Source organism: Epinephelus lanceolatus, chromosome 12 (assembly GCF_041903045.1).
Source record: "Epinephelus lanceolatus isolate andai-2023 chromosome 12, ASM4190304v1, whole genome shotgun sequence".
In the NCBI taxonomy this organism is placed as follows: domain Eukaryota; kingdom Metazoa; phylum Chordata; class Actinopteri; order Perciformes; family Serranidae; genus Epinephelus; species Epinephelus lanceolatus.
Window position 1 is genome coordinate 6,328,312 of NC_135745.1, and position 20,517 is coordinate 6,348,828.

Genomic DNA, 20,517 nt, shown 5'->3' on the forward strand with positions numbered 1-20,517 from the left:
AAGGCTCAGCCAAACGGCAAAGCCTGCCAAAAATAGCTTCAACGCATTGGTGTTCCTTTCCACGGAAGTCTTTAGTAAAAGGCAAAAGACTTGTGCGTTATGAAAAGAAACCAGAGTAAGTACAGCCCTTTGATGAAGAACAGCCAAAGACCCTAGTCGTCCCAGTCAAAACACTCACGGTACGCCTGACTTGCCCCGCGATCCAAATCCCAGGCCACACCCATTCCCCTACCCCTGCCCACAATATCACTGTGGCAATATTTCCTCTCTGTCCTGTGTTTTTCTGCCAATTAAAAGTGCAAATCTCGCTGTATTTTTTGAGACTTCATTTTGCTGTTGATTGGCTTTTACTCCAGTTGTCATGTTTTACAGCCATTTGAGACTGGGAGCCCAATGAGGTTCGCCAAGGGACATGGGTGATGAGGAGTCAACAGAGCCTATTTTGCCACAACGCCAGGCCATGAAGACAGCATCCAGTGGGACTCATTTGTTTCTCAGTCCAATGGCAATTTGAGCAATGGGCCGCTCCGTTTGCGTTGATATTTGGTTGTCCACAAGGCAGGAGAAGGGTGCGCCATTTCCAGCGGCGCTGCAATACCGGGTCGATGCGTGGAGTGAACGGAGCAAGCCCCTTTTTCAGCCCCCGACACAAAAAACATATGTTTAATGCTGTCGTCTTATTGAGGACATATCAGATATTAAACTGATGAGAACATTTACTACAGCCAAAAGGCCGAAAAGTGATGTGGCCCAACCGTTAGCTGCCCAACGCAATCTTCAGGCACAAGTGTCACTTGTCACAGTGCAATACTTTTCACTGGGCATCAAACACCTAAATCTAGCTCAGGCTTAAAATGGCTTTTCTGATCTTCACAAAAGCACAAGGCTCAGCCAAACGGCAAAGCCTGCCAAAAATAGCTTCAACTCATTGGTGTTGCTTTCCACGGAAGTCTTTAGTAAAAGGCGAAAGACTTGTGCGTTATGAAAAGAAACCAGAGTAAGTACAGCCCTTTGATGAAGAACAGCCAAAGACCCTAGTCGTCCCAGTCAAAACACTCATGGTACGCCTGACTTGCCCCGCGATCCAAATCCCAGGCCACACCCATTCCCCTACCCCTGCCCACAATATCACCGTGGCAATATTTCCTCTCTGTCCTGTGTTTTTCTGCCAATTAAAAGTGCAAATCTCGCTGTATTTTTTGAGACTTCATTTTGCTGTTGATTGGCTTTTACTCCAGTTGTCATGTTTTACAGCCATTTGAGACTGGGAGCCCAATGAGGTTCGCCAAGGGACATGGGTGATGAGGAGTCAACAGAGCCTATTTTGCCACAACGCCAGGCCATGAAGACAGCATCCAGTGGGACTCATTTGTTTCTCAGTCCAATGGCAATTTGAGCAATGGGCCGCTCCGTTTGCGTTGATATTTGGTTGTCCACAAGGCAGGAGAAGGGTGCGCCATTTCCAGCGGCGCTGCAATACCAGGTCGATGCGTGGAGTGAACGGAGCAAGCCCCTTTTTCAGCCCCCGACACAAAAAACATATGTTTAATGCTGTCGTCTTATTGAGGACATATCAGATATTAAACTGATGAGAACATTTACTACAGCCAAAAGGCCGAAAAGTGATGTGGCCCAACCGTTAGCTGCCCAACGCAATCTTCAGGCACAAGTGTCACTTGTCACAGTGCAATACTTTTCACTGGGCATCAAACACCTAAATCTAGCTCAGGCTTAAAATGGCTTTTCTGATCTTCACAAAAGCACAAGGCTCAGCCAAACGGCAAAGCCTGCCAAAAATAGCTTCAACTCATTGGTGTTGCTTTCCACGGAAGTCTTTAGTAAAAGGCGAAAGACTTGTGCGTTATGAAAAGAAACCAGAGTAAGTACAGCCCTTTGATGAAGAACAGCCAAAGACCCTAGTCGTCCCAGTCAAAACACTCATGGTACGCCTGACTTGCCCCGCGATCCAAATCCCAGGCCACACCCATTCCCCTACCCCTGCCCACAATATCACTGTGGCAATATTTCCTCTCTGTCCTGTGTTTTTCTGCCAATTAAAAGTGCAAATCTCGCTGTATTTTTTGAGACTTCATTTTGCTGTTGATTGGCTTTTACTCCAGTTGTCATGTTTTACAGCCATTTGAGACTGGGAGCCCAATGAGGTTCGCCAAGGGACATGGGTGATGAGGAGTCAACAGAGCCTATTTTGCCACAACGCCAGGCCATGAAGACAGCATCCAGTGGGACTCATTTGTTTCTCAGTCCAATGGCAATTTGAGCAATGGGCCGCTCCGTTTGCGTTGATATTTGGTTGTCCACAAGGCAGGAGAAGGGTGCGCCATTTCCAGCGGCGCTGCAATACCGGGTCGATGCGTGGAGTGAACGGAGCAAGCCCCTTTTTCAGCCCCCGACACAAAAAACATATGTTTAATGTTGTCGTCTTATTGAGGACATATCAGATATTAAACTGATGAGAACATTTACTACAGCCAAAAGGCCGAAAAGTGATGTGGCCCAACCGTTAGCTGCCCAACGCAATCTTCAGGCACAAGTGTCACTTGTCACAGTGCAATACTTTTCACTGGGCATCAAACACCTAAATCTAGCTCAGGCTTAAAATGGCTTTTCTGATCTTCACAAAAGCACAAGGCTCAGCCAAACGGCAAAGCCTGCCAAAAATAGCTTCAACTCATTGGTGTTCCTTTCCACGGAAGTCTTTAGTAAAAGGCGAAAGACTTGTGCGTTATGAAAAGAAACCAGAGTAAGTACAGCCCTTTGATGAAGAACAGCCAAAGAACCTAGTCGTCCCAGTCAAAACACTCACGGTACGCCTGACTTGCCCCGCGATCCAAATCCCAGGCCACACCCATTCCCCTACCCCTGCCCACAATATCACTGTGGCAATATTTCCTCTCTGTCCTGTGTTTTTCTGCCAATTAAAAGTGCAAATCTCGCTGTATTTTTTGAGACTTCATTTTGCTGTTGATTGGCTTTTACTCCAGTTGTCATGTTTTACAGCCATTTGAGACTGGGAGCCCAATGAGGTTCGCCAAGGGACATGGGTGATGAGGAGTCAACAGAGCCTATTTTGCCACAACGCCAGGCCATGAAGACAGCATCCAGTGGGACTCATTTGTTTCTCAGTCCAATGGCAATTTGAGCAATGGGCCGCTCCGTTTGCGTTGATATTTGGTTGTCCACAAGGCAGGAGAAGGGTGCGCCATTTCCAGCGGCGCTGCAATACTGGGTCGATGCGTGGAGTGAACGGAGCAAGCCCCTTTTTCAGCCCCCGACACAAAAAACATATGTTTAATGTTGTCGTCTTATTGAGGACATATCAGATATTAAACTGATGAGAACATTTACTACAGCCAAAAGGCCGAAAAGTGATGTGGCCCAACCGTTAGCTGCCCAACGCAATCTTCAGGCACAAGTGTCACTTGTCACAGTGCAATACTTTTCACTGGGCATCAAACACCTAAATCTAGCTCAGGCTTAAAATGGCTTTTCTGATCTTCACAAAAGCACAACGCTAAAACAAATGACAATGCCTGCCAAAAATAGCTTCAACTCATTGGTGTTCCTTTCCACGGAAGTCTTTAGTAAAAGGCGAAAGACTTGTGCGTTATGAAAAGAAACCAGAGTAAATACAGCCCTTTGATGAAGAACAGCCAAAGACCCTAGTCGTCCCAGTCAAAACACTCACGGTACGCCTGACTTGCCCCGCAATCCAAATCCCAGGCCACACCCATTCCCCTACCCCTGCCCACAATATCACCGTGGCAATATTTCCTCTCTGTCCTGTGTTTTTCTGCCAATTAAAAGTGCAAATCTCGCTGTATTTTTTGAGACTTCATTTTGCTGTTGATTGGCTTTTACTCCAGTTGTCATGTTTTACAGCCATTTGAGACTGGGAGCCCAATGAGGTTCGCCAAGGGACATGGGTGATGAGGAGTCAACAGAGCCTATTTTGCCACAACGCCAGGCCATGAAGACAGCATCCAGTGGGACTCATTTGTTTCTCAGTCCAATGGCAATTTGAGCAATGGGCCGCTCCGTTTGCGTTGATATTTGGTTGTCCACAAGGCAGGAGAAGGGTGCGCCATTTCCAGCGGCGCTGCAATACCGGGTCGATGCGTGGAGTGAACGGAGCAAGCCCCTTTTTCAGCCCCCGACACAAAAAACATATGTTTAATGCTGTCGTCTTATTGAGGACATATCAGATATTAAACTGATGAGAACATTTACTACAGCCAAAAGGCCGAAAAGTGATGTGGCCCAACCGTTAGCTGCCCAACGCAATCTTCAGGCACAAGTGTCACTTGTCACAGTGCAATACTTTTCACTGGGCATCAAACACCTAAATCTAGCTCAGGCTTAAAATGGCTTTTCTGATCTTCACAAAAGCACAAGGCTAAGCCAAATGACAAAGCCTGCCAAAAATAGCTTCAACGCATTGGTGTTCCTTTCCACAGAAGTCTTTAGTAAAAGGCAAAAGACTTGTGCGTTATGAAAAGAAACCAGAGTAAGTACAGCCCTTTGATGAAGAACAGCCAAAGACCCTAGTCGTCCCAGTCAAAACACTCACGGTACGCCTGACTTGCCCCGCGATCCAAATCCCAGGCCACACCCATTCCCCTACCCCTGCCCACAATATCACTGTGGCAATATTTCCTCTCTGTCCTGTGTTTTCCTGCCAATTAAAAGTGCAAATCTCGATGTATTTTTTGAGACTTCATTTTGCTGTTGATTGGCTTTTACTCCAGTTGTCATGTTTTACAGCCATTTGAGACTGGGAGCCCAATGAGGTTCGCCAAGGGACATGGGTGATGAGGAGTCAACAGAGCCTATTTTGCCACAACGCCAGGCCATGAAGACAGCATCCAGTGGGACTCATTTGTTTCTCAGTCCAATGGCAATTTGAGCAATGGGCCGCTCCGTTTGCGTTGATATTTGGTTGTCCACAAGGCAGGAGAAGGGTGCGCCATTTCCAGCGGCGCTGCAATACCGGGTCGATGCGTGGAGTGAACGGAGCAAGCCCCTTTTTCAGCCCCCGACACAAAAAACATATGTTTAATGCTGTCGTCTTATTGAGAACATATCAGATATTAAACTGATGAGAACATTTACTACAGCCAAAAGGCCGAAAAGTGATGTGGCCCAACCGTTAGCTGCCCAACGCAATCTTCAGGCACAAGTGTCACTTGTCACAGTGCAATACTTTTCACTGGGCATCAAACACCTAAATCTAGCTCAGGCTTAAAATGGCTTTTCTGATCTTCACAAAAGCACAAGGCTCAGCCAAACGGCAAAGCCTGCCAAAAATAGCTTCAACTCATTGGTGTTGCTTTCCACGGAAGTCTTTAGTAAAAGGCGAAAGACTTGTGCGTTATGAAAAGAAACCAGAGTAAGTACAGCCCTTTGATGAAGAACAGCCAAAGACCCTAGTCGTCCCAGTCAAAACACTCATGGTACGCCTGACTTGCCCCGCGATCCAAATCCCAGGCCACACCCATTCCCCTACCCCTGCCCACAATATCACTGTGGCAATATTTCCTCTCTGTCCTGTGTTTTTCTGCCAATTAAAAGTGCAAATCTCGCTGTATTTTTTGAGACTTCATTTTGCTGTTGATTGGCTTTTACTCCAGTTGTCATGTTTTACAGCCATTTGAGACTGGGAGCCCAATGAGGTTCGCCAAGGGACATGGGTGATGAGGAGTCAACAGAGCCTATTTTGCCACAACGCCAGGCCATGAAGACAGCATCCAGTGGGACTCATTTGTTTCTCAGTCCAATGGCAATTTGAGCAATGGGCCGCTCCGTTTGCGTTGATATTTGGTTGTCCACAAGGCAGGAGAAGGGTGCGCCATTTCCAGCGGCGCTGCAATACCGGGTCGATGCGTGGAGTGAACGGAGCAAGCCCCTTTTTCAGCCCCCGACACAAAAAACATATGTTTAATGTTGTCGTCTTATTGAGGACATATCAGATATTAAACTGATGAGAACATTTACTACAGCCAAAAGGCCGAAAAGTGATGTGGCCCAACCGTTAGCTGCCCAACGCAATCTTCAGGCACAAGTGTCACTTGTCACAGTGCAATACTTTTCACTGGGCATCAAACACCTAAATCTAGCTCAGGCTTAAAATGGCTTTTCTGATCTTCACAAAAGCACAAGGCTAAGCCAAATGACAAAGCCTGCCAAAAATAGCTTCAACGCATTGGTGTTCCTTTCCACGGAAGTCTTTACTAAAAGGCAAAAGACTTGTGCGTTATGAAAAGAAACCAGAGTAAGTACAGCCCTTTGATGAAGAACAGCCAAAGACCCTAGTCGTCCCAGTCAAAACACTCACGGTACGCCTGACTTGCCCCGCGATCCAAATCCCAGGCCACACCCATTCCCCTACCCCTGCCCACAATATCACCGTGGCAATATTTCCTCTCTGTCCTGTGTTTTTCTGCCAATTAAAAGTGCAAATCTCGCTGTATTTTTTGAGACTTCATTTTGCTGTTGATTGGCTTTTACTCCAGTTGTCATGTTTTACAGCCATTTGAGACTGGGAGCCCAATGAGGTTCGCCAAGGGACATGGGTGATGAGGAGTCAACAGAGCCTATTTTGCCACCACGCCAGGCCATGAAGACAGCATCCAGTGGGACTCATTTGTTTCTCAGTCCAATGGCAATTTGAGCAATGGGCCGCTCCGTTTGCGTTGATATTTGGTTGTCCACAAGGCAGGAGAAGGGTGCGCCATTTCCAGCGGCGCTGCAATAACGGGTCGATGCGTGGAGTGAACGGAGCAAGCCCCTTTTTCAGCCCCCGACACAAAAAACATATGTTTAATGTTGTCGTCTTATTGAGGACATATCAGATATTAAACTGATGAGAACATTTACTACAGCCAAAAGGCCGAAAAGTGATGTGGCCCAACCGTTAGCTGCCCAACGCAATCTTCAGGCACAAGTGTCACTTGTCACAGTGCAATACTTTTCACTGGGCATCAAACACCTAAATCTAGCTCAGGCTTAAAATGGCTTTTCTGATCTTCACAAAAGCACAAGGCTCAGCCAAACGGCAAAGCCTGCCAAAAATAGCTTCAACGCATTGGTGTTCCTTTCCACGGAAGTCTTTAGTAAAAGGCGAAAGACTTGTGCGTTATGAAAAGAAACCAGAGTAAGTACAGCCCTTTGATGAAGAACAGCCAAAGACCCTAGTCGTCCCAGTCAAAACACTCATGGTACGCCTGACTTGCCCCGCGATCCAAATCCCAGGCCACACCCATTCCCCTACCCCTGCCCACAATATCACCGTGGCAATATTTCCTCTCTGTCCTGTGTTTTTCTGCCAATTAAAAGTGCAAATCTCGCTGTATTTTTTGAGACTTCATTTTGCTGTTGATTGGCTTTTACTCCAGTTGTCATGTTTTACAGCCATTTGAGACTGGGAGCCCAATGAGGTTCGCCAAGGGACATGGGTGATGAGGAGTCAACAGAGCCTATTTTGCCACAACGCCAGGCCATGAAGACAGCATCCAGTGGGACTCATTTGTTTCTCAGTCCAATGGCAATTTGAGCAATGGGCCGCTCCGTTTGCGTTGATATTTGGTTGTCCACAAGGCAGGAGAAGGGTGCGCCATTTCCAGCGGCGCTGCAATACCAGGTCGATGCGTGGAGTGAACGGAGCAAGCCCCTTTTTCAGCCCCCGACACAAAAAACATATGTTTAATGCTGTCGTCTTATTGAGGACATATCAGATATTAAACTGATGAGAACATTTACTACAGCCAAAAGGCCGAAAAGTGATGTGGCCCAACCGTTAGCTGCCCAACGCAATCTTCAGGCACAAGTGTCACTTGTCACAGTGCAATACTTTTCACTGGGCATCAAACACCTAAATCTAGCTCAGGCTTAAAATGGCTTTTCTGATCTTCACAAAAGCACAAGGCTCAGCCAAACGGCAAAGCCTGCCAAAAATAGCTTCAACTCATTGGTGTTGCTTTCCACGGAAGTCTTTAGTAAAAGGCGAAAGACTTGTGCGTTATGAAAAGAAACCAGAGTAAGTACAGCCCTTTGATGAAGAACAGCCAAAGACCCTAGTCGTCCCAGTCAAAACACTCATGGTACGCCTGACTTGCCCCGCGATCCAAATCCCAGGCCACACCCATTCCCCTACCCCTGCCCACAATATCACTGTGGCAATATTTCCTCTCTGTCCTGTGTTTTTCTGCCAATTAAAAGTGCAAATCTCGCTGTATTTTTTGAGACTTCATTTTGCTGTTGATTGGCTTTTACTCCAGTTGTCATGTTTTACAGCCATTTGAGACTGGGAGCCCAATGAGGTTCGCCAAGGGACATGGGTGATGAGGAGTCAACAGAGCCTATTTTGCCACAACGCCAGGCCATGAAGACAGCATCCAGTGGGACTCATTTGTTTCTCAGTCCAATGGCAATTTGAGCAATGGGCCGCTCCGTTTGCGTTGATATTTGGTTGTCCACAAGGCAGGAGAAGGGTGCGCCATTTCCAGCGGCGCTGCAATACCGGGTCGATGCGTGGAGTGAACGGAGCAAGCCCCTTTTTCAGCCCCCGACACAAAAAACATATGTTTAATGTTGTCGTCTTATTGAGGACATATCAGATATTAAACTGATGAGAACATTTACTACAGCCAAAAGGCCGAAAAGTGATGTGGCCCAACCGTTAGCTGCCCAACGCAATCTTCAGGCACAAGTGTCACTTGTCACAGTGCAATACTTTTCACTGGGCATCAAACACCTAAATCTAGCTCAGGCTTAAAATGGCTTTTCTGATCTTCACAAAAGCACAAGGCTAAGCCAAATGACAAAGCCTGCCAAAAATAGCTTCAACGCATTGGTGTTCCTTTCCACGGAAGTCTTTACTAAAAGGCAAAAGACTTGTGCGTTATGAAAAGAAACCAGAGTAAGTACAGCCCTTTGATGAAGAACAGCCAAAGACCCTAGTCGTCCCAGTCAAAACACTCACGGTACGCCTGACTTGCCCCGCAATCCAAATCCCAGGCCACACCCATTCCCCTACCCCTGCCCACAATATCACCGTGGCAATATTTCCTCTCTGTCCTGTGTTTTTCTGCCAATTAAAAGTGCAAATCTCGCTGTATTTTTTGAGACTTCATTTTGCTGTTGATTGGCTTTTACTCCAGTTGTCATGTTTTACAGCCATTTGAGACTGGGAGCCCAATGAGGTTCGCCAAGGGACATGGGTGATGAGGAGTCAACAGAGCCTATTTTGCCACCACGCCAGGCCATGAAGACAGCATCCAGTGGGACTCATTTGTTTCTCAGTCCAATGGCAATTTGAGCAATGGGCCGCTCCGTTTGCGTTGATATTTGGTTGTCCACAAGGCAGGAGAAGGGTGCGCCATTTCCAGCGGCGCTGCAATAATGGGTCGATGCGTGGAGTGAACGGAGCAAGCCCCTTTTTCAGCCCCCGACACAAAAAACATATGTTTAATGTTGTCGTCTTATTGAGGACATATCAGATATTAAACTGATGAGAACATTTACTACAGCCAAAAGGCCGAAAAGTGATGTGGCCCAACCGTTAGCTGCCCAACGCAATCTTCAGGCACAAGTGTCACTTGTCACAGTGCAATACTTTTCACTGGGCATCAAACACCTAAATCTAGCTCAGGCTTAAAATGGCTTTTCTGATCTTCACAAAAGCACAAGGCTCAGCCAAACGGCAAAGCCTGCCAAAAATAGCTTCAACGCATTGGTGTTCCTTTCCACGGAAGTCTTTAGTAAAAGGCAAAAGACTTGTGCGTTATGAAAAGAAACCAGAGTAAGTACAGCCCTTTGATGAAGAACAGCCAAAGACCCTAGTCGTCCCAGTCAAAACACTCACGGTACGCCTGACTTGCCCCGCGATCCAAATCCCAGGCCACACCCATTCCCCTACCCCTGCCCACAATATCACTGTGGCAATATTTCCTCTCTGTCCTGTGTTTTTCTGCCAATTAAAAGTGCAAATCTCGCTGTATTTTTTGAGACTTCATTTTGCTGTTGATTGGCTTTTACTCCAGTTGTCATGTTTTACAGCCATTTGAGACTGGGAGCCCAATGAGGTTCGCCAAGGGACATGGGTGATGAGGAGTCAACAGAGCCTATTTTGCCACAACGCCAGGCCCTGAAGACAGCATCCAGTGGGACTCATTTGTTTCTCAGTCCAATGGCAATTTGAGCAATGGGCCGCTCCGTTTGCGTTGATATTTGGTTGTCCACAAGGCAGGAGAAGGGTGCGCCATTTCCAGCGGCGCTGCAATACTGGGTCGATGCGTGGAGTGAACGGAGCAAGCCCCTTTTTCAGCCCCCGACACAAAAAACATATGTTTAATGTTGTCGTCTTATTGAGGACATATCAGATATTAAACTGATGAGAACATTTACTACAGCCAAAAGGCCGAAAAGTGATGTGGCCCAACCGTTAGCTGCCCAACGCAATCTTCAGGCACAAGTGTCACTTGTCACAGTGCAATACTTTTCACTGGGCATCAAACACCTAAATCTAGCTCAGGCTTAAAATGGCTTTTCTGATCTTCACAAAAGCACAAGGCTCAGCCAAACGGCAAAGCCTGCCAAAAATAGCTTCAACTCATTGGTGTTCCTTTCCACGGAAGTCTTTAGTAAAAGGCGAAAGACTTGTGCGTTATGAAAAGAAACCAGAGTAAGTACAGCCCTTTGATGAAGAACAGCCAAAGACCCTAGTCGTCCCAGTCAAAACACTCACGGTACGCCTGACTTGCCCCGCGATCCAAATCCCAGGCCACACCCATTCCCCTACCCCTGCCCACAATATCACTGTGGCAATATTTCCTCTCTGTCCTGTGTTTTTCTGCCAATTAAAAGTGCAAATCTCGCTGTATTTTTTGAGACTTCATTTTGCTGTTGATTGGCTTTTACTCCAGTTGTCATGTTTTACAGCCATTTGAGACTGGGAGCCCAATGAGGTTCGCCAAGGGACATGGGTGATGAGGAGTCAACAGAGCCTATTTTGCCACAACGCCAGGCCATGAAGACAGCATCCAGTGGGACTCATTTGTTTCTCAGTCCAATGGCAATTTGAGCAATGGGCCGCTCCGTTTGCGTTGATATTTGGTTGTCCACAAGGCAGGAGAAGGGTGCGCCATTTCCAGCGGCGCTGCAATACCGGGTCGATGCGTGGAGTGAACGGAGCAAGCCCCTTTTTCAGCCCCCGACACAAAAAACATATGTTTAATGTTGTCGTCTTATTGAGGACATATCAGATATTAAACTGATGAGAACATTTACTACAGCCAAAAGGCCGAAAAGTGATGTGGCCCAACCGTTAGCTGCCCAACGCAATCTTCAGGCACAAGTGTCACTTGTCACAGTGCAATACTTTTCACTGGGCATCAAACACCTAAATCTAGCTCAGGCTTAAAATGGCTTTTCTGATCTTCACAAAAGCACAACGCTAAAACAAATGACAATGCCTGCCAAAAATAGCTTCAACTCATTGGTGTTCCTTTCCACGGAAGTCTTTAGTAAAAGGCGAAAGACTTGTGCGTTATGAAAAGAAACCAGAGTAAATACAGCCCTTTGATGAAGAACAGCCAAAGACCCTAGTCGTCCCAGTCAAAACACTCACGGTACGCCTGACTTGCCCCGCGATCCAAATCCCAGGCCACACCCATTCCCCTACCCCTGCCCACAATATCACTGTGGCAATATTTCCTCTCTGTCCTGTGTTTTCCTGCCAATTAAAAGTGCAAATCTCGCTGTATTTTTTGAGACTTCATTTTGCTGTTGATTGGCTTTTACTCCAGTTGTCATGTTTTACAGCCATTTGAGACTGGGAGCCCAATGAGGTTCGCCAAGGGACATGGGTGATGAGGAGTCAACAGAGCCTATTTTGCCACAACGCCAGGCCATGAAGACAGCATCCAGTGGGACTCATTTGTTTCTCAGTCCAATGGCAATTTGAGCAATGGGCCGCTCCGTTTGCGTTGATATTTGGTTGTCCACAAGGCAGGAGAAGGGTGCGCCATTTCCAGCGGCGCTGCAATACCGGGTCGATGCGTGGAGTGAACGGAGCAAGCCCCTTTTTCAGCCCCCGACACAAAAAACATATGTTTAATGCTGTCGTCTTATTGAGAACATATCAGATATTAAACTGATGAGAACATTTACTACAGCCAAAAGGCCGAAAAGTGATGTGGCCCAACCGTTAGCTGCCCAACGCAATCTTCAGGCACAAGTGTCACTTGTCACAGTGCAATACTTTTCACTGGGCATCAAACACCTAAATCTAGCTCAGGCTTAAAATGGCTTTTCTGATCTTCACAAAAGCACAAGGCTCAGCCAAATTTCAAAGCCTGCCAAAAATAGCTTCAACTCATTGGTGTTGCTTTCCACAGAAGTCTTTAGTAAAAGGCGAAAGACTTGTGCGTTATGAAAAGAAACCAGAGTAAGTACAGCCCTTTGATGAAGAACAGCCAAAGACCCTAGTCGTCCCAGTCAAAACACTCACGGTACGCCTGACTTGCCCCGCGATCCAAATCCCAGGCCACACCCATTCCCCTACCCCTGCCCACAATATCACCGTGGCAATATTTCCTCTCTGTCCTGTGTTTTTCTGCCAATTAAAAGTGCAAATCTCGCTGTATTTTTTGAGACTTCATTTTGCTGTTGATTGGCTTTTACTCCAGTTGTCATGTTTTACAGCCATTTGAGACTGGGAGCCCAATGAGGTTCGCCAAGGGACATGGGTGATGAGGAGTCAACAGAGCCTATTTTGCCACAACGCCAGGCCATGAAGACAGCATCCAGTGGGACTCATTTGTTTCTCAGTCCAATGGCAATTTGAGCAATGGGCCGCTCCGTTTGCGTTGATATTTGGTTGTCCACAAGGCAGGAGAAGGGTGCGCCATTTCCAGCGGCGCTGCAATACCGGGTCGATGCGTGGAGTGAACGGAGCAAGCCCCTTTTTCAGCCCCCGACACAAAAAACATATGTTTAATGCTGTCGTCTTATTGAGGACATATCAGATATTAAACTGATGAGAACATTTACTACAGCCAAAAGGCCGAAAAGTGATGTGGCCCAACCGTTAGCTGCCCAACGCAATCTTCAGGCACAAGTGTCACTTGTCACAGTGCAATACTTTTCACTGGGCATCAAACACCTAAATCTAGCTCAGGCTTAAAATGGATTTTCTGATCTTCACAAAAGCACAAGGCTAAACCAAATGGCAAAGCCTGCCAAAAATAGCTTCAACTCATTGGTGTTGCTTTCCACGGAAGTCTTTAGTAAAAGGCGAAAGACTTGTGCGTTATGAAAAGTAACCAGAGTAAGTACAGCCCTTTGATGAAGAACAGCCAAAGACCCTAGTCGTCCCAGTCAAAACACTCACGGTACGCCTGACTTGCCCCGCGATCCAAATCCCAGGCCACACCCATTCCCCTACCCCTGCCCACAATATCACTGTGGCAATATTTCCTCTCTGTCCTGTGTTTTTCTGCCAATTAAAAGTGCAAATCTCGCTGTATTTTTTGAGACTTCATTTTGCTGTTGATTGGCTTTTACTCCAGTTGTCATGTTTTACAGCCATTTGAGACTGGGAGCCCAATGAGGTTCGCCAAGGGACATGGGTGATGAGGAGTCAACAGAGCCTATTTTGCCACAACGCCAGGCCATGAAGACAGCATCCAGTGGGACTCATTTGTTTCTCAGTCCAATGGCAATTTGAGCAATGGGCCGCTCCGTTTGCGTTGATATTTGGTTGTCCACAAGGCAGGAGAAGGGTGCGCCATTTCCAGCGGCGCTGCAATACCGGGTCGATGCGTGGAGTGAACGGAGCAAGCCCCTTTTTCAGCCCCCGACACAAAAAACATATGTTTAATGTTGTCGTCTTATTGAGGACATATCAGATATTAAACTGATGAGAACATTTACTACAGCCAAAAGGCCGAAAAGTGATGTGGCCCAACCGTTAGCTGCCCAACGCAATCTTCAGGCACAAGTGTCACTTGTCACAGTGCAATACTTTTCACTGGGCATCAAACACCTAAATCTAGCTCAGGCTTAAAATGGCTTTTCTGATCTTCACAAAAGCACAAGGCTCAGCCAAATGGCAAAGCCTGCCAAAAATAGCTTCAACTCATTGGTGTTCCTTTCCACGGAAGTCTTTAGTAAAAGGCGAAAGACTTGTGCGTTATGAAAAGAAACCAGAGTAAGTACAGCCCTTTGATGAAGAACAGCCAAAGACCCTAGTCGTCCCAGTCAAAACACTCACGGTACGCCTGACTTGCCCCGCGATCCAAATCCCAGGCCACACTCATTCCCCTACCCCTGCCCACAATATCACTGTGGCAATATTTCCTCTCTGTCCTGTGTTTTTCTGCCAATTAAAAGTGCAAATCTCGCTGTATTTTTTGAGACTTCATTTTGCTGTTGATTGGCTTTTACTCCAGTTGTCATGTTTTACAGCCATTTGAGACTGGGAGCCCAATGAGGTTCGCCAAGGGACATGGGTGATGAGGAGTCAACAGAGCCTATTTTGCCACAACGCCAGGCCATGAAGACAGCATCCAGTGGGACTCATTTGTTTCTCAGTCCAATGGCAATTTGAGCAATGGGCCGCTCCGTTTGCGTTGATATTTGGTTGTCCACAAGGCAGGAGAAGGGTGCGCCATTTCCAGCGGCGCTGCAATACCGGGTCGATGCGTGGAGTGAACGGAGCAAGCCCCTTTTTCAGCCCCCGACACAAAAAACATATGTTTAATGCTGTCGTCTTATTGAGGACCTATCAGATATTAAACTGATGAGAACATTTACTACAGCCAAAAGGCCGAAAAGTGATGTGGCCCAACCGTTAGCTGCCCAACGCAATCTTCAGGCACAAGTGTCACTTGTCACAGTGCAATACTTTTCACTGGGCATCAAACACCTAAATCTAGCTCAGGCTTAAAATGGCTTTTCTGATCTTCACAAAAGCACAAGGCTCAGCCAAACGGCAAAGCCTGCCAAAAATAGCTTCAACTCATTGGTGTTGCTTTCCACAGAAGTCTTTAGTAAAAGGCGAAAGACTTGTGCGTTATGAAAAGAAACCAGAGTAAGTACAGCCCTTTGATGAAGAACAGCCAAAGACCCTAGTCGTCCCAGTCAAAACACTCACGGTACGCCTGACTTGCCCCGCGATCCAAATCCCAGGCCACACCCATTCCCCTACCCCTGCCCACAATATCACCGTGGCAATATTTCCTCTCTGTCCTGTGTTTTTCTGCCAATTAAAAGTGCAAATCTCGCTGTATTTTTTGAGACTTCATTTTGCTGTTGATTGGCTTTTACTCCAGTTGTCATGTTTTACAGCCATTTGAGACTGGGAGCCCAATGAGGTTCGCCAAGGGACATGGGTGATGAGGAGTCAACAGAGCCTATTTTGCCACAACGCCAGGCCATGAAGACAGCATCCAGTGGGACTCATTTGTTTCTCAGTCCAATGGCAATTTGAGCAATGGGCCGCTCCGTTTGCGTTGATATTTGGTTGTCCACAAGGCAGGAGAAGGGTGCGCCATTTCCAGCGGCGCTGCAATACCGGGTCGATGCGTGGAGTGAACGGAGCAAGCCCCTTTTTCAGCCCCCGACACAAAAAACATATGTTTAATGCTGTCGTCTTATTGAGGACATATCAGATATTAAACTGATGAGAACATTTACTACAGCCAAAAGGCCGAAAAGTGATGTGACCCAACCGTTAGCTGCCCAACGCAATCTTCAGGCACAAGTGTCACTTGTCACAGTGCAATACTTTTCACTGGGCATCAAACACCTAAATCTAGCTCAGGCTTAAAATGGCTTTTCTGATCTTCACAAAAGCACAAGGCTAAGCCAAACGACAAAGCCTGCCAAAAATAGCTTCAACGCATTGGTGTTCCTTTCCACGGAAGTCTTTAGTAAACGGCAAAAGACTTGTGCGTTATGAAAAGAAACCAGAGTAAGTACAGCCCTTTGATGAAGAACAGCCAAAGACCCTAGTCGTCCCAGTCAAAACACTCACGGTACGCCTGACTTGCCCCGCGATCCAAATCCCAGGCCACACCCATTCCCCTACCCCTGCCCACAATATCACCGTGGCAATATTTCCTCTCTGTCCTGTGTTTTTCTGCCAATTAAAAGTGCAAATCTCGCTGTATTTTTTGAGACTTCATTTTGCTGTTGATTGGCTTTTACTCCAGTTGTCATGTTTTACAGCCATTTGAGACTGGGAGCCCAATGAGGTTCGCCAAGGGACATGGGTGATGAGGAGTCAACAGAGCCTATTTTGCCACCACGCCAGGCCATGAAGACAGCATCCAGTGGGACTCATTTGTTTCTCAGTCCAATGGCAATTTGAGCAATGGGCCGCTCCGTTTGCGTTGATATTTGGTTGTCCACAAGGCAGGAGAAGGGTGCGCCATTTCCAGCGGCGCTGCAATACTGGGTCGATGCGTGGAGTGAACGGAGCAAGCCCCTTTTTCAGCCCCCGACACAAAAAACATATGTTTAATGTTGTCGTCTTATTGAGGACATATCAGATATTAAACTGATGAGAACATTTACTACAGCCAAAAGGCCGAAAAGTGATGTGGCCCAACCGTTAGCTGCCCAACGCAATCTTCAGGCACAAGTGTCACTTGTCACAGTGCAATACTTTTCACTGGGCATCAAACACCTAAATCTAGCTCAGGCTTAAAATGGCTTTTCTGATCTTCACAAAAGCACAAGGCTAAGCCAAATGGCAAAGCCTGCCAAAAATAGCTTCAACTCATTGGTGTTGCTTTCCACGGAAGTCTTTAGTAAAAGGCGAAAGACTTGTGCGTTATGAAAAGTAACCAGAGTAAGTACAGCCCTTTGATGAAGAACAGCCAAAGACCCTAGTCGTCCCAGTCAAAACACTCATGGTACGCCTGACTTGCCCCGCGATCCAAATCCCAGGCCACACCCATTCCCCTACCCCTGCCCACAATATCACCGTGGCAATATTTCCTCTCTGTCCTGTGTTTTTCTGCCAATTAAAAGTGCAAATCTCGCTGTATTTTTTGAGACTTCATTTTGCTGTTGATTGGCTTTTACTCCAGTTGTCATGTTTTACAGCCATTTGAGACTGGGAGCCCAATGAGGTTCGCCAAGGGACATGGGTGATGAGGAGTCAACAGAGCCTATTTTGCCACAACGCCAGGCCATGAAGACAGCATCCAGTGGGACTCATTTGTTTCTCAGTCCAATGGCAATTTGAGCAATGGGCCGCTCCGTTTGCGTCGATATTTGGTTGTCCACAAGGCAGGAGAAGGGTGCGCCATTTCCAGCGGCGCTGCAATACTGGGTCGATGCATGGAGTGAACGGAGCAAGCCCCTTTTTCAGCCCCCAACACAAAAAACATATGTTTAATGCTGTCGTCTTATTGAGGACATATCAGATATTAAACTGATGAGAACATTTACTACAGCCAAAAGGCCGAAAAGTGATGTGGCCCAACCGTTAGCTGCCCAACGCAATCTTCAGGCACAAGTGTCACTTGTCACAGTGCAATACTTTTCACTGGGCATCAAGCACCTAAATCTAGCTCAGGCTTAAAATGGCTTTTCTGATCTTCATAAAAGCACAAGGCTAAACCAAATGGCAAAGCCTGCCAAAAATAGCTTCAACTCATTGGTGTTCCTTTCCACGGAAGTCTTTAGTAAAAGGCGAAAGACTTGTGCGTTATGAAAAGAAACCAGAGTAAGTACAGCACTTTGATGAAGAACAGCCAAAGACCCTAGTCGTCCCAGTCAAAACACTCACGGTACACCTAACTTGCCCCGCGATCCAAATCCCAGGCCACACTCATTCCCCTACCCCTGCCCACAATATCACTGTGGCAATATTTCCTCTCTGTCCTGTGTTTTTCTGCCAATTAAAAGTGCAAATCTCGCTGTATTTTTTGAGACTTCATTTTGCTGTTGATTGGCTTTTACTCCAGTTGTCATGTTTTACAGCCATTTGAGACTGGGAGCCCAATGAGGTTCGCCAAGGGACATGGGTGATGAGGAGTCAACAGAGCCTATTTTGCCACAACGCCAGGCCATGAAGACAGCATGCAGTGGGACTCATTTGTTTCTCAGTCCAATGGCAATTTGAGCAATGGGCCGCTCCGTTTGCGTTGATATTTGGTTGTCCACAAGGCAGGAGAAGGGTGCGCCATTTCCAGCGGCGCTGCAATACCGGGTCGATGCGTGGAGTGAACGGAGCAAGCCCCTTTTTCAGCCCCCGACACAAAAAACATATGTTTAATGCTGTCGTCTTATTGAGGACATATCAGATATTAAACTGATGAGAACATTTACTACAGCCAAAAGGCCGAAAAGTGATGTGGCCCAACCGTTAGCTGCCCAACGCAATCTTCAGGCACAAGTGTCACTTGTCACAGTGCAATACTTTTCACTGGGCATCAAACACCTAAATCTAGCTCAGGCTTAAAATGGCTTTTCTGATCTTCACAAAAGCACAAGGCTCAGCCAAACGGCAAAGCCTGCCAAAAATAGCTTCAACTCATTGGTGTTCCTTTCCACGGAAGTCTTTAGTAAAAGGCGAAAGACTTGTGCGTTATGAAAAGAAACCAGAGTAAGTACAGCCCTTTGATGAAGAACAGCCAAAGACCCTAGTCGTCCCAGTCAAAACACTCACGGTACACCTGACTTGCCCCGCGATCCAAATCCCAGGCCACACTCATTCCCCTACCCCTGCCCACAATATCACCGTGGCAATATTTCCTCTCTGTCCTGTGTTTTTCTGCCAATTAAAAGTGCAAATCTCGCTGTATTTTTTGAGACTTCATTTTGCTGTTGATTGGCTTTTACTCCAGTTGTCATGTTTTACAGCCATTTGAGACTGGGAGCCCAATGAGGTTCGCCAAGGGACATGGGTGATGAGGAGTCAACAGAGCCTATTTTGCCACAACGCCAGGCCATGAAGACAGCATCCAGTGGGACTCATTTGTTTCTCAGTCCAATGGCAATTTGAGCAATGGGCCGCTCCGTTTGCGTTGATATTTGGTTGTCCACAAGGCAGGAGAAGGGTGCGCCATTTCCAGCGGCGCTGCAATACCGGGTCGATGCGTGGAGTGAACGGAGCAAGCCCCTTTTTCAGCCTCCGACACAAAAAACATATGTTTAATGCTGTCGTCTTATTGAGGACATATCAGATATTAAACTGATGAGAACATTTACTACAGCCAAAAGGCCGAAAAGTGATGTGGCCCAACCGTTAGCTGCCCAACGCAATCTTCAGGTATAAGTGTCACTTGTCACAGTGCAATACTTTTCACTGGGCATCAAACACCTAAATCTAGCTCAGGCTTAAAATGGCTTTTCTGATCTTCACAAAAGCACAAGGCTCAGCCAAACGGCAAAGCCTGCCAAAAATAGCTTCAACTCATTGGTGTTCCTTTCAACAGAAGTCTTTAGTAAAAGGCGAAAGACTTGTGCGTTATGAAAAGAAACCAGAGTAAGTACAGCCCTTTGATGAAGAACAGCCAAAGACCCTAGTCGTCCCAGTCAAAACACTCACGGTACGCCTGACTTGCCCCGCGATCCAAATCCCAGGCCACACCCATTCCCCTACCCCTGCCCACAATATCACCGTGGCAATATTTCCTCTCTGTCCTGTGTTTTTCTGCCAATTAAAAGTGCAAATATCGCTGTATTTTTTGAGACTTCATTTTGCTGTTGATTGGCTTTTACTCCAGTTGTCATGTTTTACAGCCATTTGAGACTGGGAGCCCAATGAGGTTCGCCAAGGGACATGGGTGATGAGGAGTCAACAGAGCCTATTTTGCCACAACGCCAGGCCATGAAGACAGCATCCAGTGGGACTCATTTGTTTCTCAGTCCAATGGCAATTTGAGCAATGGGCCGCTCCGTTTGCGTTGATATTTGGTTGTCCACAAGGCAGGAGAAGGGTGCGCCATTTCCAGCGGCGCTGCAATACCGGGTCGATGCGTGGAGTGAACGGAGCAAGCCCCTTTTTCAGCCCCCGACACAAAAAACATATGTTTAATGCTGTCGTCTTATTGAGGACATATCAGATATTAAACTGATGAGAACATTTACTACAGCCAAAAGGCCGAAAAGTGATGTGGCCCAACCGTTAGCTGCCCAACGCAATCTTCAGGCACAAGTGTCACTTGTCACAGTGCAATACTTTTCACTGGGCATCAAACACCTAAATCTAGCTCAGGCTTAAAATGGCTTTTCTGATCTTCACAAAAGCACAAGGCTCAGCCAAACGGCAAAGCCTGCCAAAAATAGCTTCAATTCATTGGTGTTCCTTTCCACAGAAGTCTTTAGTAAAAGGCGAAAGACTTGTGCGTTATGAAAAGAAACCAGAGTAAGTACAGCCCTTTGATGAAGAACAGCCAAAGACCCTAGTCGTCCCAGTCAAAACACTCACGGTACGCCTGACTTGCCCCGCGATCCAAATCCCAGGCCACACCCATTCCCCTA

At 46.9% G+C, this 20,517-nt stretch overlaps 24 non-coding genes and 23 pseudogenes across 24 annotated transcripts; all 47 read right to left on the minus strand.

Moving 5' to 3' along the window:
- Window positions 1–4: 4 nt before the first annotated feature.
- On the minus strand, window positions 5–119 carry LOC144465685 (U5 spliceosomal RNA). The gene has a single exon (XR_013492803.1). It is a non-coding gene; the product is annotated as a U5 spliceosomal RNA (small nuclear RNA).
- Window positions 120–564: 445 nt separating this feature from the next.
- LOC144465146 (U2 spliceosomal RNA) lies at window positions 565–745 on the minus strand (annotated as a pseudogene).
- Window positions 746–886: 141 nt separating this feature from the next.
- Window positions 887–1,001, minus strand: LOC144465644 (U5 spliceosomal RNA). The gene has a single exon (XR_013492768.1). It is a non-coding gene; the product is annotated as a U5 spliceosomal RNA (small nuclear RNA).
- A 445-nt stretch (window positions 1,002–1,446) lies between these two features.
- On the minus strand, window positions 1,447–1,627 carry LOC144465241 (U2 spliceosomal RNA; annotated as a pseudogene).
- A 141-nt stretch (window positions 1,628–1,768) lies between these two features.
- On the minus strand, window positions 1,769–1,883 carry LOC144465645 (U5 spliceosomal RNA). The gene has a single exon (XR_013492769.1). It is a non-coding gene; the product is annotated as a U5 spliceosomal RNA (small nuclear RNA).
- Window positions 1,884–2,328: 445 nt separating this feature from the next.
- LOC144466106 (U2 spliceosomal RNA) lies at window positions 2,329–2,509 on the minus strand (annotated as a pseudogene).
- A 141-nt stretch (window positions 2,510–2,650) lies between these two features.
- LOC144465430 (U5 spliceosomal RNA) lies at window positions 2,651–2,765 on the minus strand. Its single transcript, XR_013492579.1, has one exon. It is a non-coding gene; the product is annotated as a U5 spliceosomal RNA (small nuclear RNA).
- A 445-nt stretch (window positions 2,766–3,210) lies between these two features.
- Window positions 3,211–3,391, minus strand: LOC144465914 (U2 spliceosomal RNA; annotated as a pseudogene).
- A 143-nt stretch (window positions 3,392–3,534) lies between these two features.
- Window positions 3,535–3,647, minus strand: LOC144465440 (U5 spliceosomal RNA). Its single transcript, XR_013492588.1, has one exon. It is a non-coding gene; the product is annotated as a U5 spliceosomal RNA (small nuclear RNA).
- Window positions 3,648–4,092: 445 nt separating this feature from the next.
- LOC144465147 (U2 spliceosomal RNA) lies at window positions 4,093–4,273 on the minus strand (annotated as a pseudogene).
- Window positions 4,274–4,415: 142 nt separating this feature from the next.
- Window positions 4,416–4,529, minus strand: LOC144465888 (U5 spliceosomal RNA). Its single transcript, XR_013492972.1, has one exon. It is a non-coding gene; the product is annotated as a U5 spliceosomal RNA (small nuclear RNA).
- Window positions 4,530–4,974: 445 nt separating this feature from the next.
- On the minus strand, window positions 4,975–5,155 carry LOC144465249 (U2 spliceosomal RNA; annotated as a pseudogene).
- Window positions 5,156–5,296: 141 nt separating this feature from the next.
- LOC144465646 (U5 spliceosomal RNA) lies at window positions 5,297–5,411 on the minus strand. Its single transcript, XR_013492770.1, has one exon. It is a non-coding gene; the product is annotated as a U5 spliceosomal RNA (small nuclear RNA).
- A 445-nt stretch (window positions 5,412–5,856) lies between these two features.
- LOC144466107 (U2 spliceosomal RNA) lies at window positions 5,857–6,037 on the minus strand (annotated as a pseudogene).
- Window positions 6,038–6,179: 142 nt separating this feature from the next.
- LOC144465931 (U5 spliceosomal RNA) lies at window positions 6,180–6,293 on the minus strand. The gene has a single exon (XR_013493008.1). It is a non-coding gene; the product is annotated as a U5 spliceosomal RNA (small nuclear RNA).
- A 445-nt stretch (window positions 6,294–6,738) lies between these two features.
- Window positions 6,739–6,919, minus strand: LOC144465282 (U2 spliceosomal RNA; annotated as a pseudogene).
- A 141-nt stretch (window positions 6,920–7,060) lies between these two features.
- On the minus strand, window positions 7,061–7,175 carry LOC144465682 (U5 spliceosomal RNA). Its single transcript, XR_013492800.1, has one exon. It is a non-coding gene; the product is annotated as a U5 spliceosomal RNA (small nuclear RNA).
- Window positions 7,176–7,620: 445 nt separating this feature from the next.
- LOC144465242 (U2 spliceosomal RNA) lies at window positions 7,621–7,801 on the minus strand (annotated as a pseudogene).
- Window positions 7,802–7,942: 141 nt separating this feature from the next.
- On the minus strand, window positions 7,943–8,057 carry LOC144465647 (U5 spliceosomal RNA). Its single transcript, XR_013492771.1, has one exon. It is a non-coding gene; the product is annotated as a U5 spliceosomal RNA (small nuclear RNA).
- A 445-nt stretch (window positions 8,058–8,502) lies between these two features.
- On the minus strand, window positions 8,503–8,683 carry LOC144466108 (U2 spliceosomal RNA; annotated as a pseudogene).
- A 142-nt stretch (window positions 8,684–8,825) lies between these two features.
- LOC144465932 (U5 spliceosomal RNA) lies at window positions 8,826–8,939 on the minus strand. The gene has a single exon (XR_013493009.1). It is a non-coding gene; the product is annotated as a U5 spliceosomal RNA (small nuclear RNA).
- A 445-nt stretch (window positions 8,940–9,384) lies between these two features.
- Window positions 9,385–9,565, minus strand: LOC144465260 (U2 spliceosomal RNA; annotated as a pseudogene).
- Window positions 9,566–9,706: 141 nt separating this feature from the next.
- LOC144465686 (U5 spliceosomal RNA) lies at window positions 9,707–9,821 on the minus strand. The gene has a single exon (XR_013492804.1). It is a non-coding gene; the product is annotated as a U5 spliceosomal RNA (small nuclear RNA).
- Window positions 9,822–10,266: 445 nt separating this feature from the next.
- Window positions 10,267–10,447, minus strand: LOC144465925 (U2 spliceosomal RNA; annotated as a pseudogene).
- Window positions 10,448–10,588: 141 nt separating this feature from the next.
- Window positions 10,589–10,703, minus strand: LOC144465431 (U5 spliceosomal RNA). The gene has a single exon (XR_013492580.1). It is a non-coding gene; the product is annotated as a U5 spliceosomal RNA (small nuclear RNA).
- A 445-nt stretch (window positions 10,704–11,148) lies between these two features.
- On the minus strand, window positions 11,149–11,329 carry LOC144466109 (U2 spliceosomal RNA; annotated as a pseudogene).
- Window positions 11,330–11,472: 143 nt separating this feature from the next.
- LOC144465441 (U5 spliceosomal RNA) lies at window positions 11,473–11,585 on the minus strand. Its single transcript, XR_013492589.1, has one exon. It is a non-coding gene; the product is annotated as a U5 spliceosomal RNA (small nuclear RNA).
- Window positions 11,586–12,030: 445 nt separating this feature from the next.
- Window positions 12,031–12,211, minus strand: LOC144465250 (U2 spliceosomal RNA; annotated as a pseudogene).
- Window positions 12,212–12,354: 143 nt separating this feature from the next.
- Window positions 12,355–12,467, minus strand: LOC144465850 (U5 spliceosomal RNA). The gene has a single exon (XR_013492938.1). It is a non-coding gene; the product is annotated as a U5 spliceosomal RNA (small nuclear RNA).
- A 445-nt stretch (window positions 12,468–12,912) lies between these two features.
- On the minus strand, window positions 12,913–13,093 carry LOC144465149 (U2 spliceosomal RNA; annotated as a pseudogene).
- A 138-nt stretch (window positions 13,094–13,231) lies between these two features.
- LOC144465669 (U5 spliceosomal RNA) lies at window positions 13,232–13,349 on the minus strand. Its single transcript, XR_013492789.1, has one exon. It is a non-coding gene; the product is annotated as a U5 spliceosomal RNA (small nuclear RNA).
- A 445-nt stretch (window positions 13,350–13,794) lies between these two features.
- On the minus strand, window positions 13,795–13,975 carry LOC144466110 (U2 spliceosomal RNA; annotated as a pseudogene).
- A 141-nt stretch (window positions 13,976–14,116) lies between these two features.
- On the minus strand, window positions 14,117–14,231 carry LOC144465349 (U5 spliceosomal RNA). Its single transcript, XR_013492506.1, has one exon. It is a non-coding gene; the product is annotated as a U5 spliceosomal RNA (small nuclear RNA).
- A 445-nt stretch (window positions 14,232–14,676) lies between these two features.
- On the minus strand, window positions 14,677–14,857 carry LOC144465243 (U2 spliceosomal RNA; annotated as a pseudogene).
- Window positions 14,858–14,998: 141 nt separating this feature from the next.
- On the minus strand, window positions 14,999–15,113 carry LOC144465883 (U5 spliceosomal RNA). The gene has a single exon (XR_013492967.1). It is a non-coding gene; the product is annotated as a U5 spliceosomal RNA (small nuclear RNA).
- A 445-nt stretch (window positions 15,114–15,558) lies between these two features.
- LOC144465150 (U2 spliceosomal RNA) lies at window positions 15,559–15,739 on the minus strand (annotated as a pseudogene).
- A 142-nt stretch (window positions 15,740–15,881) lies between these two features.
- On the minus strand, window positions 15,882–15,995 carry LOC144465923 (U5 spliceosomal RNA). The gene has a single exon (XR_013493001.1). It is a non-coding gene; the product is annotated as a U5 spliceosomal RNA (small nuclear RNA).
- A 445-nt stretch (window positions 15,996–16,440) lies between these two features.
- Window positions 16,441–16,621, minus strand: LOC144465936 (U2 spliceosomal RNA; annotated as a pseudogene).
- A 141-nt stretch (window positions 16,622–16,762) lies between these two features.
- LOC144465574 (U5 spliceosomal RNA) lies at window positions 16,763–16,877 on the minus strand. The gene has a single exon (XR_013492705.1). It is a non-coding gene; the product is annotated as a U5 spliceosomal RNA (small nuclear RNA).
- A 445-nt stretch (window positions 16,878–17,322) lies between these two features.
- LOC144466112 (U2 spliceosomal RNA) lies at window positions 17,323–17,503 on the minus strand (annotated as a pseudogene).
- A 138-nt stretch (window positions 17,504–17,641) lies between these two features.
- On the minus strand, window positions 17,642–17,759 carry LOC144465450 (U5 spliceosomal RNA). The gene has a single exon (XR_013492593.1). It is a non-coding gene; the product is annotated as a U5 spliceosomal RNA (small nuclear RNA).
- Window positions 17,760–18,204: 445 nt separating this feature from the next.
- LOC144465151 (U2 spliceosomal RNA) lies at window positions 18,205–18,385 on the minus strand (annotated as a pseudogene).
- A 141-nt stretch (window positions 18,386–18,526) lies between these two features.
- On the minus strand, window positions 18,527–18,641 carry LOC144465432 (U5 spliceosomal RNA). The gene has a single exon (XR_013492581.1). It is a non-coding gene; the product is annotated as a U5 spliceosomal RNA (small nuclear RNA).
- A 445-nt stretch (window positions 18,642–19,086) lies between these two features.
- LOC144465287 (U2 spliceosomal RNA) lies at window positions 19,087–19,267 on the minus strand (annotated as a pseudogene).
- A 141-nt stretch (window positions 19,268–19,408) lies between these two features.
- On the minus strand, window positions 19,409–19,523 carry LOC144465927 (U5 spliceosomal RNA). Its single transcript, XR_013493004.1, has one exon. It is a non-coding gene; the product is annotated as a U5 spliceosomal RNA (small nuclear RNA).
- A 445-nt stretch (window positions 19,524–19,968) lies between these two features.
- Window positions 19,969–20,149, minus strand: LOC144465152 (U2 spliceosomal RNA; annotated as a pseudogene).
- Window positions 20,150–20,290: 141 nt separating this feature from the next.
- On the minus strand, window positions 20,291–20,405 carry LOC144465902 (U5 spliceosomal RNA). Its single transcript, XR_013492985.1, has one exon. It is a non-coding gene; the product is annotated as a U5 spliceosomal RNA (small nuclear RNA).
- Window positions 20,406–20,517: the final 112 nt, after the last annotated feature.